Below are 13,311 nucleotides of genomic sequence, written 5' to 3'. Positions count from 1 at the left end.
TTTTGTGTACGTCCTTACAATGGCTTGACAGTAAACTCTTGTCCTAAACTTTCAAACTGTCGTGTGTACACACTTTTGTTTGTAAACAATCCCAATTGATTTTTTTGCGTGTTGATGCACGTGTTTCACTGACTCATTTCTTTAAAGCGTGTTGTTATTTTGTCATTTCGTTCCAGCAGTTAGAACGCGGTACGACGACAGAATCTGCTTTGTGGATCATCATTCATTACCAGTGACGCATACGAAGTGGAACTCGGAAATGTCAACTGGAAAATGAAAAGATTTACATGAATGCCGAACAAAAGGAAGCACACTTCAAACAGGAAAATAAAAAAGTAAGTAAAAGATAAAGGTGAAAACTGACGTAAACGAAACAAAAGCATCTCGCCAAACAGAGGTTTAAAACATCATATTTTTTATTGGTTGAGATGGGGTTCGTGTGCAACGCACGTACATTTTTTCCAAGTTATAGTCTAAAGCAGTGGTTCTCAACCTTCCGTGGACCGTGCACAGCCCCCTAAAGGTAACTTTTTGGCCTTGTGGCCCCCTTCAAGTAAAGCTGTAGGACCTGTGGCTCCCTTAAAAATGTAAATGACAATCTCGTGTTGGAATTCGTTACAAATTTCAGCTTTAAACAGGTCGGATAGATTAAACAAGAATCTGTAATCGTGATAAACCTCAACATCAACAAATATTCTGTGAAATAGTCGATTGAATTAGGGAATGAAGTAAAAAGAAAATGGCTTTTAGTGGGTGTTTCAGGTGAATCTACACCCAACCTGAGCTGCTTAGGGAAACAAAGGTACGAAATTGCGGAAAAATAAATGAGTAATTTTAAAACATGTAAATTTAAACTTGTGGCATCGGAATAGCTAGTGTTCTGACAACAATGATTGTCTGTTATGTTCAAAACATTGTTTTAGGGAACATTTAACTTATTTATCAATTTAATTTATTTAGGTGATGAAGGCTTCAAGCAATCATCGGCAGCGTTAGCAAGCTGAGCTTCTTAGGAAAGAGAAACACACTATTCGTCGGTTGAATGCAAACTATGGAGCCGAATACAAAGCACATTAAATCAGGTTAGGTTCAAAATGTTGATTGCCATACTGACGAGTGGTACAGCGATATTGTCAGTACTACATTGATGCTATTTATTTTGTGTACATCCTTGTAATGGTATGACAGTAGACCCCTGTCTAGCATTTTCAAACTGTCGTCGTGTGTGCATACTTTGATTGCAAACCATTTAATCTGCAAGTCATGTTATTATAATACACTATTAGCGGCACCTAATTGCGCACAAACTAAGGTTCAGTTGTAATACATGTGTTTTGACACAAGTCTCTCATCGATTTATTCCTTTCAAGCCTGTTGACATTTTGTTATTTCTTTTCAGCTGTAAGAGCACTGTACGATGTTTCCCACTACGAAACGACAGAATCTGTTTTGTCGAGCATCATCCATTTACTAACGGCGCAAATCAGAAACCTGTGGGAAGCCGAACTCGATAATGTCTACCCGAAAACGAAAAGATTCCAATGAACACCGCACTTGAAGGAATACACATGGTGTAGAACAGAAAAATAAAAAAGTAAGTCAAAGATATTGGTGACAATTGGTGTTAACGAAACGAAGCCATCTCGACAAACAGAGGATTTGAAATATCTAAGTTTTATGGGGGGTTCGTGCTTAGCAGCTTGTTTCCAAGTTATGGGCCAAAGCGATGGTTTAATGGGCAGAGTTGTATATATAACTTAGCTGGGCGATCTTGTTACTACTTTAAGTTTATTTTTTTAAGCAAAAGTTTGGGATTGCGAGGGTTTTGCAAGTAAATAATTCTGGGGGAATTAGAAAAGGGTCAAGGGATAGAGGTTTGGGCTAAATGACATCTGTCTGAGTAACTTATACACACATAATTGTACGTTTTAAGACATTTCGGAACATACGGAAAACTTATCGAAATTGCGGAAGTTTGAAAAATAGGGAAACAAAGGTACAAAATTGCTGAAAATTAAAGGAGTAATTATAAAATATGTAAATTTAAACTTGTGGCATCGGAATAGCTAGTGTTCTGACAACAATGATTGTCTGGTATGTTCAAAACATTGTTTCAGGGAACATTTATTTAACAATTTAATTTGTTTAGGTTATGAAGGCTTCAAGCAATCATCGGCAGCGTTAGCAAGCTGAGCTTCTTAGGAAAGAGAAACACACTATTTGTCGGTTGAATGCAAACTATGGAGCCGAACACAAAGCACAATCAATCAGGTTAGGTTCAATATGTTGATTGCCATACTGACGAGTGGTACAGCGATATTGTCAGTACTACATAGAGGCTATTTATTTTGTGTACATTCTTGCAATGGTATGACATTAAACCCCTGTCTAGCATTTTCAAACTGCCGTCGTGTGTGCATACTTTGGTTGCAAACCATTTTATCTGCAAGTCATGTTATTACATTATTAGCGGCACCTAACCGCGCACAAATTAGGGTTCATTTGTGTTACATGTGTGTTAATGCAAGTCTCTCATTGACTTATTTCTTTCAAGCCTGCTGTCATTTTATTATTTCTTTTCAGCTGTAAGAGCGCTGTACGATGTTTCCCACTAGGACATGACAGAATCTGTTTTGTCAAGCATCATCCATTTACTAACGACGCATATCTGAAACCTGTGGGAAGCCGAACTCGATAATGTCTACCCGAAAACGAAAAGATTCGAATGAACACCGTACATCAAGCAATACACATGGTGCAGAACAAAAAAATAAAAAAGTAAGTCAAAGATAATGGTGGGAATTGGTGTTAACGAAACAAAGCCATCTCGACAAACAGGGGTTTAGAAATATCTTATTTTTTGGGGGTAGGTCGTGTGTAAGTAACGCTTGTACCTCGTTTCCAAGTTATAGTCCAAAGCGATGGTTTAATGGGCAGAGTTGTATATTTAACTGGACTGGGCGATCTTGTTACTACTTTAAACTTAGTTCTTTAAGCAGAAATTTGGGATTGCGAGGGTTTTGTAAGCAAATAATTCTTGGGGGAATTAGAAAGTGTCAAGGAATAGAGGTTTGGGATAAATGACATCTGCTTGAGTAACTTATACACACATAATTGTACGTTTTAAGACATTTCGGAACATACGGAAAAATTATCGAAATTGCGGAAAATTAAATGAGTAATTAAAAAAAGGAAATTTGGTCTTGTGGCATCGGGATAGCTAGTGTTCTGAGAACAATGATTGTCTGTTATGTTCAAAACATTGTTTTACGTAATATTTATTGATAGATGACATTTGTTTAGGTTATGAAGGCTTCAAGCAATCATCGGCAGCGTTAGCAACCTGAGCTTCTTAGGAAAGAGAAACACACTGTTCGACGGTTGAGTGCAAACTAATGGAGCCAGAACACAAAGCACAATCAATCAGGTTAGGTTCAATATGTTGATTGTCATACTAACGAGTGGTACAGCGATATTGTCAGTACTACATTGGTGCTATTTATTTTGTGTACATTCTTGCAATGGTATGACAGTAAACCCCTGTCTAGCATTTTCAAACTGCCGTTGTGTGTGCATACTTTGGTTGCAAACCATTTAATCTGCATGTCATGTTATTGCATTCTTAGCGGCACCTAACCGCGCACAAATTAGTGTTCAGTTGTATTACATGTGTGTTAATACAAGTCTCTCATTGACTTATTTCATTCAAGCCTGCTGTCATTTTGTTATTTCTTTTCAGCTGTAAGAGCGCTGTACGATGTTTCCCACTAGGACATGACAGAATGTGTTTTGTCGAGCATACTCCATTTACTAACCACGCATATCAGAAACCTGTGGGAAGCCGAACTCGATAATGTCTACCAGAAAACGAAAAGATTCGTATGAACACCGTACATCAAGCAATACACATGGTGCAGAACAAAAAAATAAAAAAAAGTAAGTCAAAGATAATGGTGACAATTGGTGTTAACGAAACAAAGCCATCTCGACAAACAGGGGTTGTGAAATATCTTATTTTTTTGGGGTGGGTCGTGTTTAAGTAACGCTTGTACCTCGTTTCCAAGTTATAGTCCAAAGCGATGGTTTAATGGGCAGAGTTGTATATATAACTTAGCTAGGCGATCTTGTTACTAAGTTACTTTAAGTTTATTTTTTTAAACAGAAGTTTGGGATTGCAGGGGTTTTGCAAGTGAATAGTTCTGGGGGGAATTAGAAAAGGGTCACGGGATAGAGGTTTGGGATAAATGACATCTGTCTGAGTAACTTATACACACATAATTGTACGTTTTACGACATTTCGGAACATACGGAAAACTTATCGAAATTGTGGAAAATTAAATGTGTAATTAAAAATCATGTAAATTTAACCTTGTGGCATCGGAATAGCTAGTGTTCTGACAACAATGATTGTCTGTTATGTTCAAAACATTGTTTCAGGGAACATTTGTTTATCAATTTAATTTGTTTAGGTTATGAAGGCTTCAAGCAATCATCGGCAGCGTTAGCAAGCTGAGCTTCTTAGGAAAGAGAAACACACTATTTGTCGGTTGAATGCAAACTATGGAGCCGAACACAAAGCACATTAAATCAGGTTAGGTTCAATATGTTGATTGCCATACTGACGAGTGGAACAGCGATATTGTCAGTACTACATTGATGCTATTTATTTTGTGTACATTCTTGCAATGGTATGACAGTAAACCCCTGTCTAGCATTTTCAAACTGCCGTCGTGTGTGCATACTTTGGTTGCAAACCATTTAATCTGCATGTCATGTTATTACATTATTAGCGGCACCTAACCGCACACAAATTAGGGTTCAGTTGTATTACATGTGTGTGGATAGAAGTCTCTCATTGACTTATTTCTTTCAAGTCCGTTGACATTTTGTTATTTCTTTTCAGCTGCAAGAGCGCTGTACGATGTTTCCCACTAGGACACGACAGAATCTATTTTCTCGAGCATCATCCATTTACTAACGACTCATATCAGAAACCTGTGGGAAGCCGAACTCGATAATGTCTACCCGAAAACGAAAAGATTCCTATGAACACCGCACTTGAAGGAATACACATGGTGCAGAACAAAAAAATAAAAAAGTAAGTCAAAGATAATGGTGGGAATTGGTGTTAATGAAACGAAGCCAACTCGACAAACAGAGAATTTGAAATATCTAAGTTTTATGGGGTGTTCGTGCTTAAGCAGCTTGTTTCCAAGTTTTGGGCCAAAGCAATGGTTTAATGGGCAAAGTTGTATATATAACTTAGCTAGGCGATCTTGTTACTACTTTAAGTTTAGTTCTTTAAGCAGAAGTTTGGGATTGCAGGGGTTTTGCAAGTAAATAATTCTGGGGGAATTAGAAAAGGGTCACGGGATAGAGGTTTGGGATAAATGACATCTGTCTGAGTAACTTATATACACATAATTGTACGTTTTACGACATTTCGGAACATGCGGAAAAATTATCGAAATTGCGGAAAATTAAATGAGTAATTAAAAAACATGTAAATTTAAACTTGTGGCATCGGAATAGCTAGTGTTCTGACAACCATGATTGTCTGTTATGTTCAAAACGTTGTTTCAGAGAACATTTATTTATCAATTTAATTTGTTTAGGTGATGAAGGCTTCAAGCAATCATCGGCAGCGTTAGCAAGCTGAGCTTCTTAGGAAAGAGAAACACACTATTTGTCGGTTGAATGCAAACTATGGAGCCGAACACAAAGCACATTAAATCAGGTTAGGTTCAATATGTTGATTGCCATACTGACGAGTGGAACAGCGATATTGTCAGTACTACATTGATGCTATTTATTTTGTGTACATTCTTGCAATGGTATGATAGTAGACCCCTGTCTAGCATTTTCAAACTGTCGTCGTGTGTGCATACTTTGGTTGCAAACGATTTAATCTGCATGTCATGTTATTACATTCTTAGCGGCACCTAACCGCGCACAAATTAGTGTTCAGTTGTATTACATGTGTGTTAATACAAGTCTCTCATTGACTTATTTCTTTCAAGCCTGCTGTCATTTTGTTATTTCTTTTCAGCTGTAAGAGCGCTGTACGATGTTTCCCACTAGGACATGACAGAATGTGTTTTGTCGAACATCATCCATTTACTAACGACGCATATCTGAAACCTGTGGGAAGCCGAACTCGATAATGTCTACCCGAAAACGAAAAGATTCGAATGAACACCGTACATCAAGCAATACACATGGTGCAGAACAAAAAAATAAAAAAGTAAGTCAAAAAAATGGTGGCAATTGGTGTTAATGAAACGAAGCCATCTCGACAAACAGAGAATTTGAAATGTCTAAGTTGTATGGTGGGTTCGTGCTTAAGCAGCTTGTCTCCAAGTTATGGGCCAAAGCGATGGTTTAATGGGCAGAGTTGTATATATAACTTAGCTAGGCGATCTTGTTACTACTTTAAGTTTATTTTTTTAAACAGAAGTTTGGGATTGCAGGGGTTTTGCAAGTGAATAATTCTGGGGGGAATTAGAAAAGGGTCACGGGATAGAGGTTTGGGATAAATGACATCTGTCTGAGTAACTAATACACACATAATTGTACGTTTTACGACATTTCGGAACATACGGAAAAATTATCGTAATTGTGGAAAATTAAATCTGTAATTAAAAATCATGTAAATTTAAACTTGTGGCATCGGAATAGCTAGTGTTCTGACAACAATGATTGTCTGGTATGTTCAAAACATTGTTTCAGGGAACATTTATTTATCAATTTAATTTGTTTAGGTTATGAAGGCTTCAAGCAATCATCGGCAGCGTTAGCAACCTGAGCTTCTTAGGAAAGAGAAACACACTATTTGTCGGTTGAATGCAAACTATGGAGCCGAACACAAAGCACATTAACTCAGGTTAGGTTCAATATATTGATTGCCATACTGACGAGTGGAACAGCGATATTGTCAGTACTACATTGATGCTATTTATTTTGTGTACATTCTTGCAATGGTATGATAGTAGACCCCTGTCTAGCATTTTCAAACTGTCGTCGCGTGTGCATACTTTGGTTGCAAACCATTTAATCTGCAAGTCATGTTATTGCATTATTAGCGGCACCTAACCGCACACAAATTAGGGTTCAGTTGTATTACATGTGTGTTAATACAAGTCTCTCATTGACTTATTTCTTTCAAGCATGCTGTCATTTTTTGATTTCTTTTCAGCTGTAAGAGCGCTGTACGATGTTTCCCACTAGGACATGACAGAATGTGTTTTGTCAAGCATCATCCATTTACTAACGACGCATATCTGAAACCTGTGGGAAGCCGAACTCGATAATGTCTACCCGAAAACGAAAAGATTCGAATGAACACCGTACATCAGGCAATACACATGGTGCAGAACAAAAAATAAAAAAGTAAGTCAAAGATAATGGTGACAATTGGTGTTAACGAAACAAAGCCATCTCGACAAACAGGGGTTGTGAAATATCTTATTTTTTGGGGGTGGGTCGTGTTTAAGTAACGCTTGTACCTCGTTTCCAAGTTATAGTCCAAAGCGATGGTTTAATGGGCAGAGTTGTATATTTAACTAGACTGGGCGATCTTGTTACTACTTTAAACTTAGTTCTTTGAGCAGAAATTTGGGATTGCGAGGGTTTTGTAAGCAAATAATTCTGGGGGGAATTAGAAAGTGTCAAGGGAAAGAGGTTTGGGATCAATGACATCTGCTTGAGTAACTTATACACACATAATTGTACGTTTTAAGACAATTCGGAACATACGGAAAAAATATCGAAATTGCGGAAAATTAAATGAGTAATTAAAAATAGGAAATTTGGTCCTGTGGCATCCGGATAGCTAGTGTTCTGAGAACAATGATTGTCTGTTATGTTCAAAACATTGTTTTACGTAATATTTATTTATAGATGACATTTGTTTAGGTTATGAAGGCTTCAAGCAATCATCGGCAGCGTTAGCAACCTGAGCTTCTTTGGAAAGAGAAACACACTGTTCGACGGTTGAGTGCAAACTATGGAGCCAGAACACAAAGCACAATTAATCAGGTTAGGTTCAATATGTTGATTGCCGTACTAACGAGTGGTACAGCGATATTGTCAGTAATACTTTGATGCTATTCATTTTGTTTACATCCTTGTAAAGATATGACAGTTAACTCTTGTCTAGCATTTTCAAATTGTCGTCATGTGTGCATACTTTGATTGCAAGCGTTAATCTGCAAGTCATGTTATTGCATTCTTAGCGGCACCTAACTGCACACAAATTAGGGTTCAGTTGTATTATATGTGTGTGGATAGAAGTCTCTCATTGACTTATTTCTTTCAAGTCCGTTGAAATTTTGTTATTTCTTTTCAGCTGTAAGAGCGCTGTACGATGTTTCCCACTAGGACACGACAGAATCTATTTTCTCGAGCACCATCCATTTACTTACGACGCATATCAGAAACCTGTGGGAAGCCGAACTCGATAATGTCTACACGAAAACGAAAAGATTCGTATGAACACCGTACATCAAGCAATACACATGGTGCAGAACAAAAAAATAAAAAAGTAAGTCAAAAAAATGGTGGCAATTGGTGTTAATGAAACGAAGCCATCTCGACAAACAGAGAATTTGAAATGTCTAAGTTTTATGGTGGGTTCGTGCTTAAGCAGCTTGTCTCAAAGTTATGGGCCAAAGCGATGGTTTAATGGGCAGAGTTGTATATATAACTTAGCTAGGCGATCTTGTTACTACTTTAAGTTTATTTTTTTAAACAGAAGTTTGGGATTGCAGGGGTTTTGCAAGTGAATAATTCTGGGGGGAATTAGAAAAGGGTCACGGGATAGAGGTTTGGGATAAATGACATCTGTCTGAGTAACTTATACACACATAATTGTACGTTTTACGACATTTCGGAACATGCGGAAAAATTATCGAAATTGTGGAAAATTAAATTTGTAATTAAAAATCATGTAAATTTAAACTTGTGGCATCGGAATAGCTAGTGTTCTGACAACAATGATTGTCTGGTATGTTCAAAACATTGTTTCAGGGAACATTTATTTATCAATTCAATTTGTTTAGGTTATGAAGGCTTCAAGCAATCATCGGCAGCGTTAGCAACCTGAGCTTCTTTGGAAAGAGAAACACACTGTTCGACGGTTGAGTGCAAACTATGGAGCCAGAACACAAAGCACAATTAATCAGGTTAGGTTCAATATGTTGATTGCCGTACTAACGAGTGGTACAGCGATATTGTCAGTAATACTTTGATGCTATTCATTTTGTTTACATCCTTGTAAAGATATGACAGTTAACTCTTGTCTAGCATTTTCAAATTGTCGTCATGTGTGCATACTTTGATTGCAAGCGTTAATCTGCAAGTCATGTTATTGCATTCTTAGCGGCACCTCACTGCACACAAATTAGGGTTCAGTTGTATTATATGTGTGTGGATAGAAGTCTCTCATTGACTTATTTCTTTCAAGTCCGTTGAAATTTTGTTATTTCTTTTCAGCTGTAAGAGCGCTGTACGATGTTTCCCACTAGGACACGACAGAATCTATTTTCTCGAGCATCATCCATTTACTTACGACGCATATCAGAAACCTGTGGGAAGCCGAACTCGATAATGTCTACACGAAAACGAAAATATTCGTATGAACACCGTACATCAAGCAATACACATGGTGCAGAACAAAAAAATAAAAAAGTAAGTCAAAAAAATGGTGGCAATGGGTGTTAATGAAACGAAGCCATCTCGACAAACAGAGAATTTGAAATGTCTAAGTTTTATGGTGGGTTCGTGCTTAAGCAGCTTGTCTCCAAGTTATGGGCCAAAGCGATGGTTTAATGGGCAGAGTTGTATATATAACTTAGCTAGGCGATCTTGTTACTACTTTAAGTTTATTTTTTTTAACAGAAGTTTGGGATTGCAGGGGTTTTGCAAGTGAATAATTCTGGGGGGAATTAGAAAAGGGTCACGGGATAGAGGTTTGGGATAAATGACATCTGTCTGAGTAACTTATACACACATAATTGTACGTTTTACGACATTTCGGAACATGCGGAAAAATTATCGAAATTGTGGAAAATTAAATTTGTAATTAAAAATCATGTAAATTTAAACTTGTGGCATCGGAATAGCTAGTGTTCTGACAACAATGATTGTCTGGTATGTTCAAAACATTGTTTCAGGGAACATTTATTTATCAATTCAATTTGTTTAGGTTATGAAGGCTTCAAGCAATCATCGGCAGCGTTAGCAACCTGAGCTTCTTTGGAAAGAGAAACACACTGTTCGACGGTTGAGTGCAAACTATGGAGCCAGAACACAAAGCACAATAAATCAGGTTAGGTTCAATATGTTGATTGCCGTACTAACGAGTGGTACAGCGATATTGTCAGTAATACTTTGATGCTATTCATTTTGTTTACATCCTTGTAAAGATATGACAGTTAACTCTTGTCTAGCATTTTCAAATTGTCGTCATGTGTGCATACTTTGATTGCAAGCGTTAATCTGCAAGTCATGTTATTGCATTCTTAGCGGCACCTCACTGCACACAAATTAGGGTTCAGTTGTATTATATGTGTGTGGATAGAAGTCTCTCATTGACTTATTTCTTTCAAGTCCGTTGAAATTTTGTTATTTCTTTTCAGCTGTAAGAGCGCTGTACGATGTTTCCCACTAGGACACGACAGAATCTATTTTCTCGAGCATCATCCATTTACTTACGACGCATATCAGAAACCTGTGGGAAGCCGAACTCGATAATGTCTACACGAAAACGAAAAGATTCGTATGAACACCGTACATCAAGCAATACACATGGTGCAGAACAAAAAAATAAAAAAGTAAGTCAAAAAAATGGTGGCAATGGGTGTTAATGAAACGAAGCCATCTCGACAAACAGAGAATTTGAAATGTCTAAGTTTTATGGTGGGTTCGTGCTTAAGCAGCTTGTCTCCAAGTTATGGGCCAAAGCGATGGTTTAATGGGCAGAGTTGTATATATAACTTAGCTAGGCGATCTTGTTACTACTTTAAGTTTATTTTTTTAAACAGAAGTTTGGGATTGCAGGGGTTTTGCAAGTGAATAATTCTGGGGGGAATTAGAAAAGGGTCACGGGATAGAGGTTTGGGATAAATGACATCTGTCTGAGTAACTTATACACACATAATTGTACGTTTTACGACATTTCGGAACATGCGGAAAAATTATCGAAATTGTGGAAAATTAAATTTGTAATTAAAAATCATGTAAATTTAAACTTGTGGCATCGGAATAGCTAGTGTTCTGACAACAATGATTGTCTGGTATGTTCAAAACATTGTTTCAGGGAACATTTATTTATCAATTCAATTTGTTTAGGTTATGAAGGCTTCAAGCAATCATCGGCAGCGTTAGCAACCTGAGCTTCTTTGGAAAGAGAAACACACTGTTCGACGGTTGAGTGCAAACTATGGAGCCAGAACACAAAGCACAATAAATCAGGTTAGGTTCAATATGTTGATTGCCGTACTAACGAGTGGTACAGCGATATTGTCAGTAATACTTTGATGCTATTCATTTTGTTTACATCCTTGTAAAGATATGACAGTTAACTCTTGTCTAGCATTTTCAAATTGTCGTCATGTGTGCATACTTTGATTGCAAGCGTTAATCTGCAAGTCATGTTATTGCATTCTTAGCGGCACCTCACTGCACACAAATTAGGGTTCAGTTGTATTATATGTGTGTGGATAGAAGTCTCTCATTGACTTATTTCTTTCAAGTCCGTTGAAATTTTGTTATTTCTTTTCAGCTGTAAGAGCGCTGTACGATGTTTCCCACTAGGACACGACAGAATCTATTTTCTCGAGCATCATCCATTTACTTACGACGCATATCAGAAACCTGTGGGAAGCCGAACTCGATAATGTCTACACGAAAACGAAAAGATTCGTATGAACACCGTACATCAAGCAATACACATGGTGCAGAACAAAAAAATAAAAAAGTAAGTCAAAAAAATGGTGGCAATGGGTGTTAATGAAACGAAGCCATCTCGACAAACAGAGAATTTGAAATGTCTAAGTTTTATGGTGGGTTCGTGCTTAAGCAGCTTGTCTCCAAGTTATGGGCCAAAGCGATGGTTTAATGGGCAGAGTTGTATATATAACTTAGCTAGGCGATCTTGTTACTACTTTAAGTTTATTTTTTTAAACAGAAGTTTGGGATTGCAGGGGTTTTGCAAGTGAATAATTCTGGGGGGAATTAGAAAAGGGTCACGGGATAGAGGTTTGGGATAAATGACATCTGTCTGAGTAACTTATACACACATAATTGTACGTTTTACGACATTTCGGAACATGCGGAAAAATTATCGAAATTGTGGAAAATTAAATTTGTAATTAAAAATCATGTAAATTTAAACTTGTGGCATCGGAATAGCTAGTGTTCTGACAACAATGATTGTCTGGTATGTTCAAAACATTGTTTCAGGGAACATTTATTTATCAATTCAATTTGTTTAGGTTATGAAGGCTTCAAGCAATCATCGGCAGCGTTAGCAACCTGAGCTTCTTTGGAAAGAGAAACACACTGTTCGACGGTTGAGTGCAAACTATGGAGCCAGAACACAAAGCACAATAAATCAGGTTAGGTTCAATATGTTGATTGCCGTACTAACGAGTGGTACAGCGATATTGTCAGTAATACTTTGATGCTATTCATTTTGTTTACATCCTTGTAAAGATATGACAGTTAACTCTTGTCTAGCATTTTCAAATTGTCGTCATGTGTGCATACTTTGATTGCAAGCGTTAATCTGCAAGTCATGTTATTGCATTCTTAGCGGCACCTCACTGCACACAAATTAGGGTTCAGTTGTATTATATGTGTGTGGATAGAAGTCTCTCATTGACTTATTTCTTTCAAGTCCGTTGAAATTTTGTTATTTCTTTTCAGCTGTAAGAGCGCTGTACGATGTTTCCCACTAGGACACGACAGAATCTATTTTCTCGAGCATCATCCATTTACTTACGACGCATATCAGAAACCTGTGGGAAGCCGAACTCGATAATGTCTACACGAAAACGAAAAGATTCGTATGAACACCGTACATCAAGCAATACACATGGTGCAGAACAAAAAAATAAAAAAGTAAGTCAAAAAAATGGTGGCAATGGGTGTTAATGAAACGAAGCCATCTCGACAAACAGAGAATTTGAAATGTCTAAGTTTTATGGTGGGTTCGTGCTTAAGCAGCTTGTCTCCAAGTTATGGGCCAAAGCGATGGTTTAATGGGCAGAGTTGTATATATAACTTAGCTAGGCGATCTTGTTACTACTT

General features: G+C 37.4%; 1 protein-coding gene across 1 annotated transcript in view; it reads left to right on the top strand.

Moving 5' to 3' along the window:
- The first annotated feature begins 4,909 nt into the window (after positions 1-4,909).
- Positions 4,910-13,311, top strand: part of LOC145204467 (uncharacterized) — a 29,917-nt gene continuing 21,515 nt past the window's right edge. The window contains exons 1-15 of the mRNA XM_080077032.1: positions 4,910-5,098; positions 5,616-5,737; positions 6,050-6,244; positions 6,762-6,883; positions 7,196-7,389; positions 7,915-8,037; positions 8,348-8,542; positions 9,060-9,182; positions 9,493-9,687; positions 10,205-10,327; positions 10,638-10,832; positions 11,350-11,472; positions 11,783-11,977; positions 12,495-12,617; positions 12,928-13,122. The gene's annotated coding sequence lies outside the window, so the exon portion shown is untranslated. The remainder of the gene's footprint in view (positions 5,099-5,615; positions 5,738-6,049; positions 6,245-6,761; positions 6,884-7,195; positions 7,390-7,914; positions 8,038-8,347; positions 8,543-9,059; positions 9,183-9,492; positions 9,688-10,204; positions 10,328-10,637; positions 10,833-11,349; positions 11,473-11,782; positions 11,978-12,494; positions 12,618-12,927; positions 13,123-13,311) is intronic.

Source organism: Phallusia mammillata, chromosome 8, assembly GCF_965637545.1.
Source record: "Phallusia mammillata chromosome 8, kaPhaMamm4.hap1.1, whole genome shotgun sequence".
NCBI lineage: Eukaryota > Metazoa > Chordata > Ascidiacea > Phlebobranchia > Ascidiidae > Phallusia > Phallusia mammillata.
This window is presented reverse-complemented; position numbering and strand designations above follow the sequence as displayed.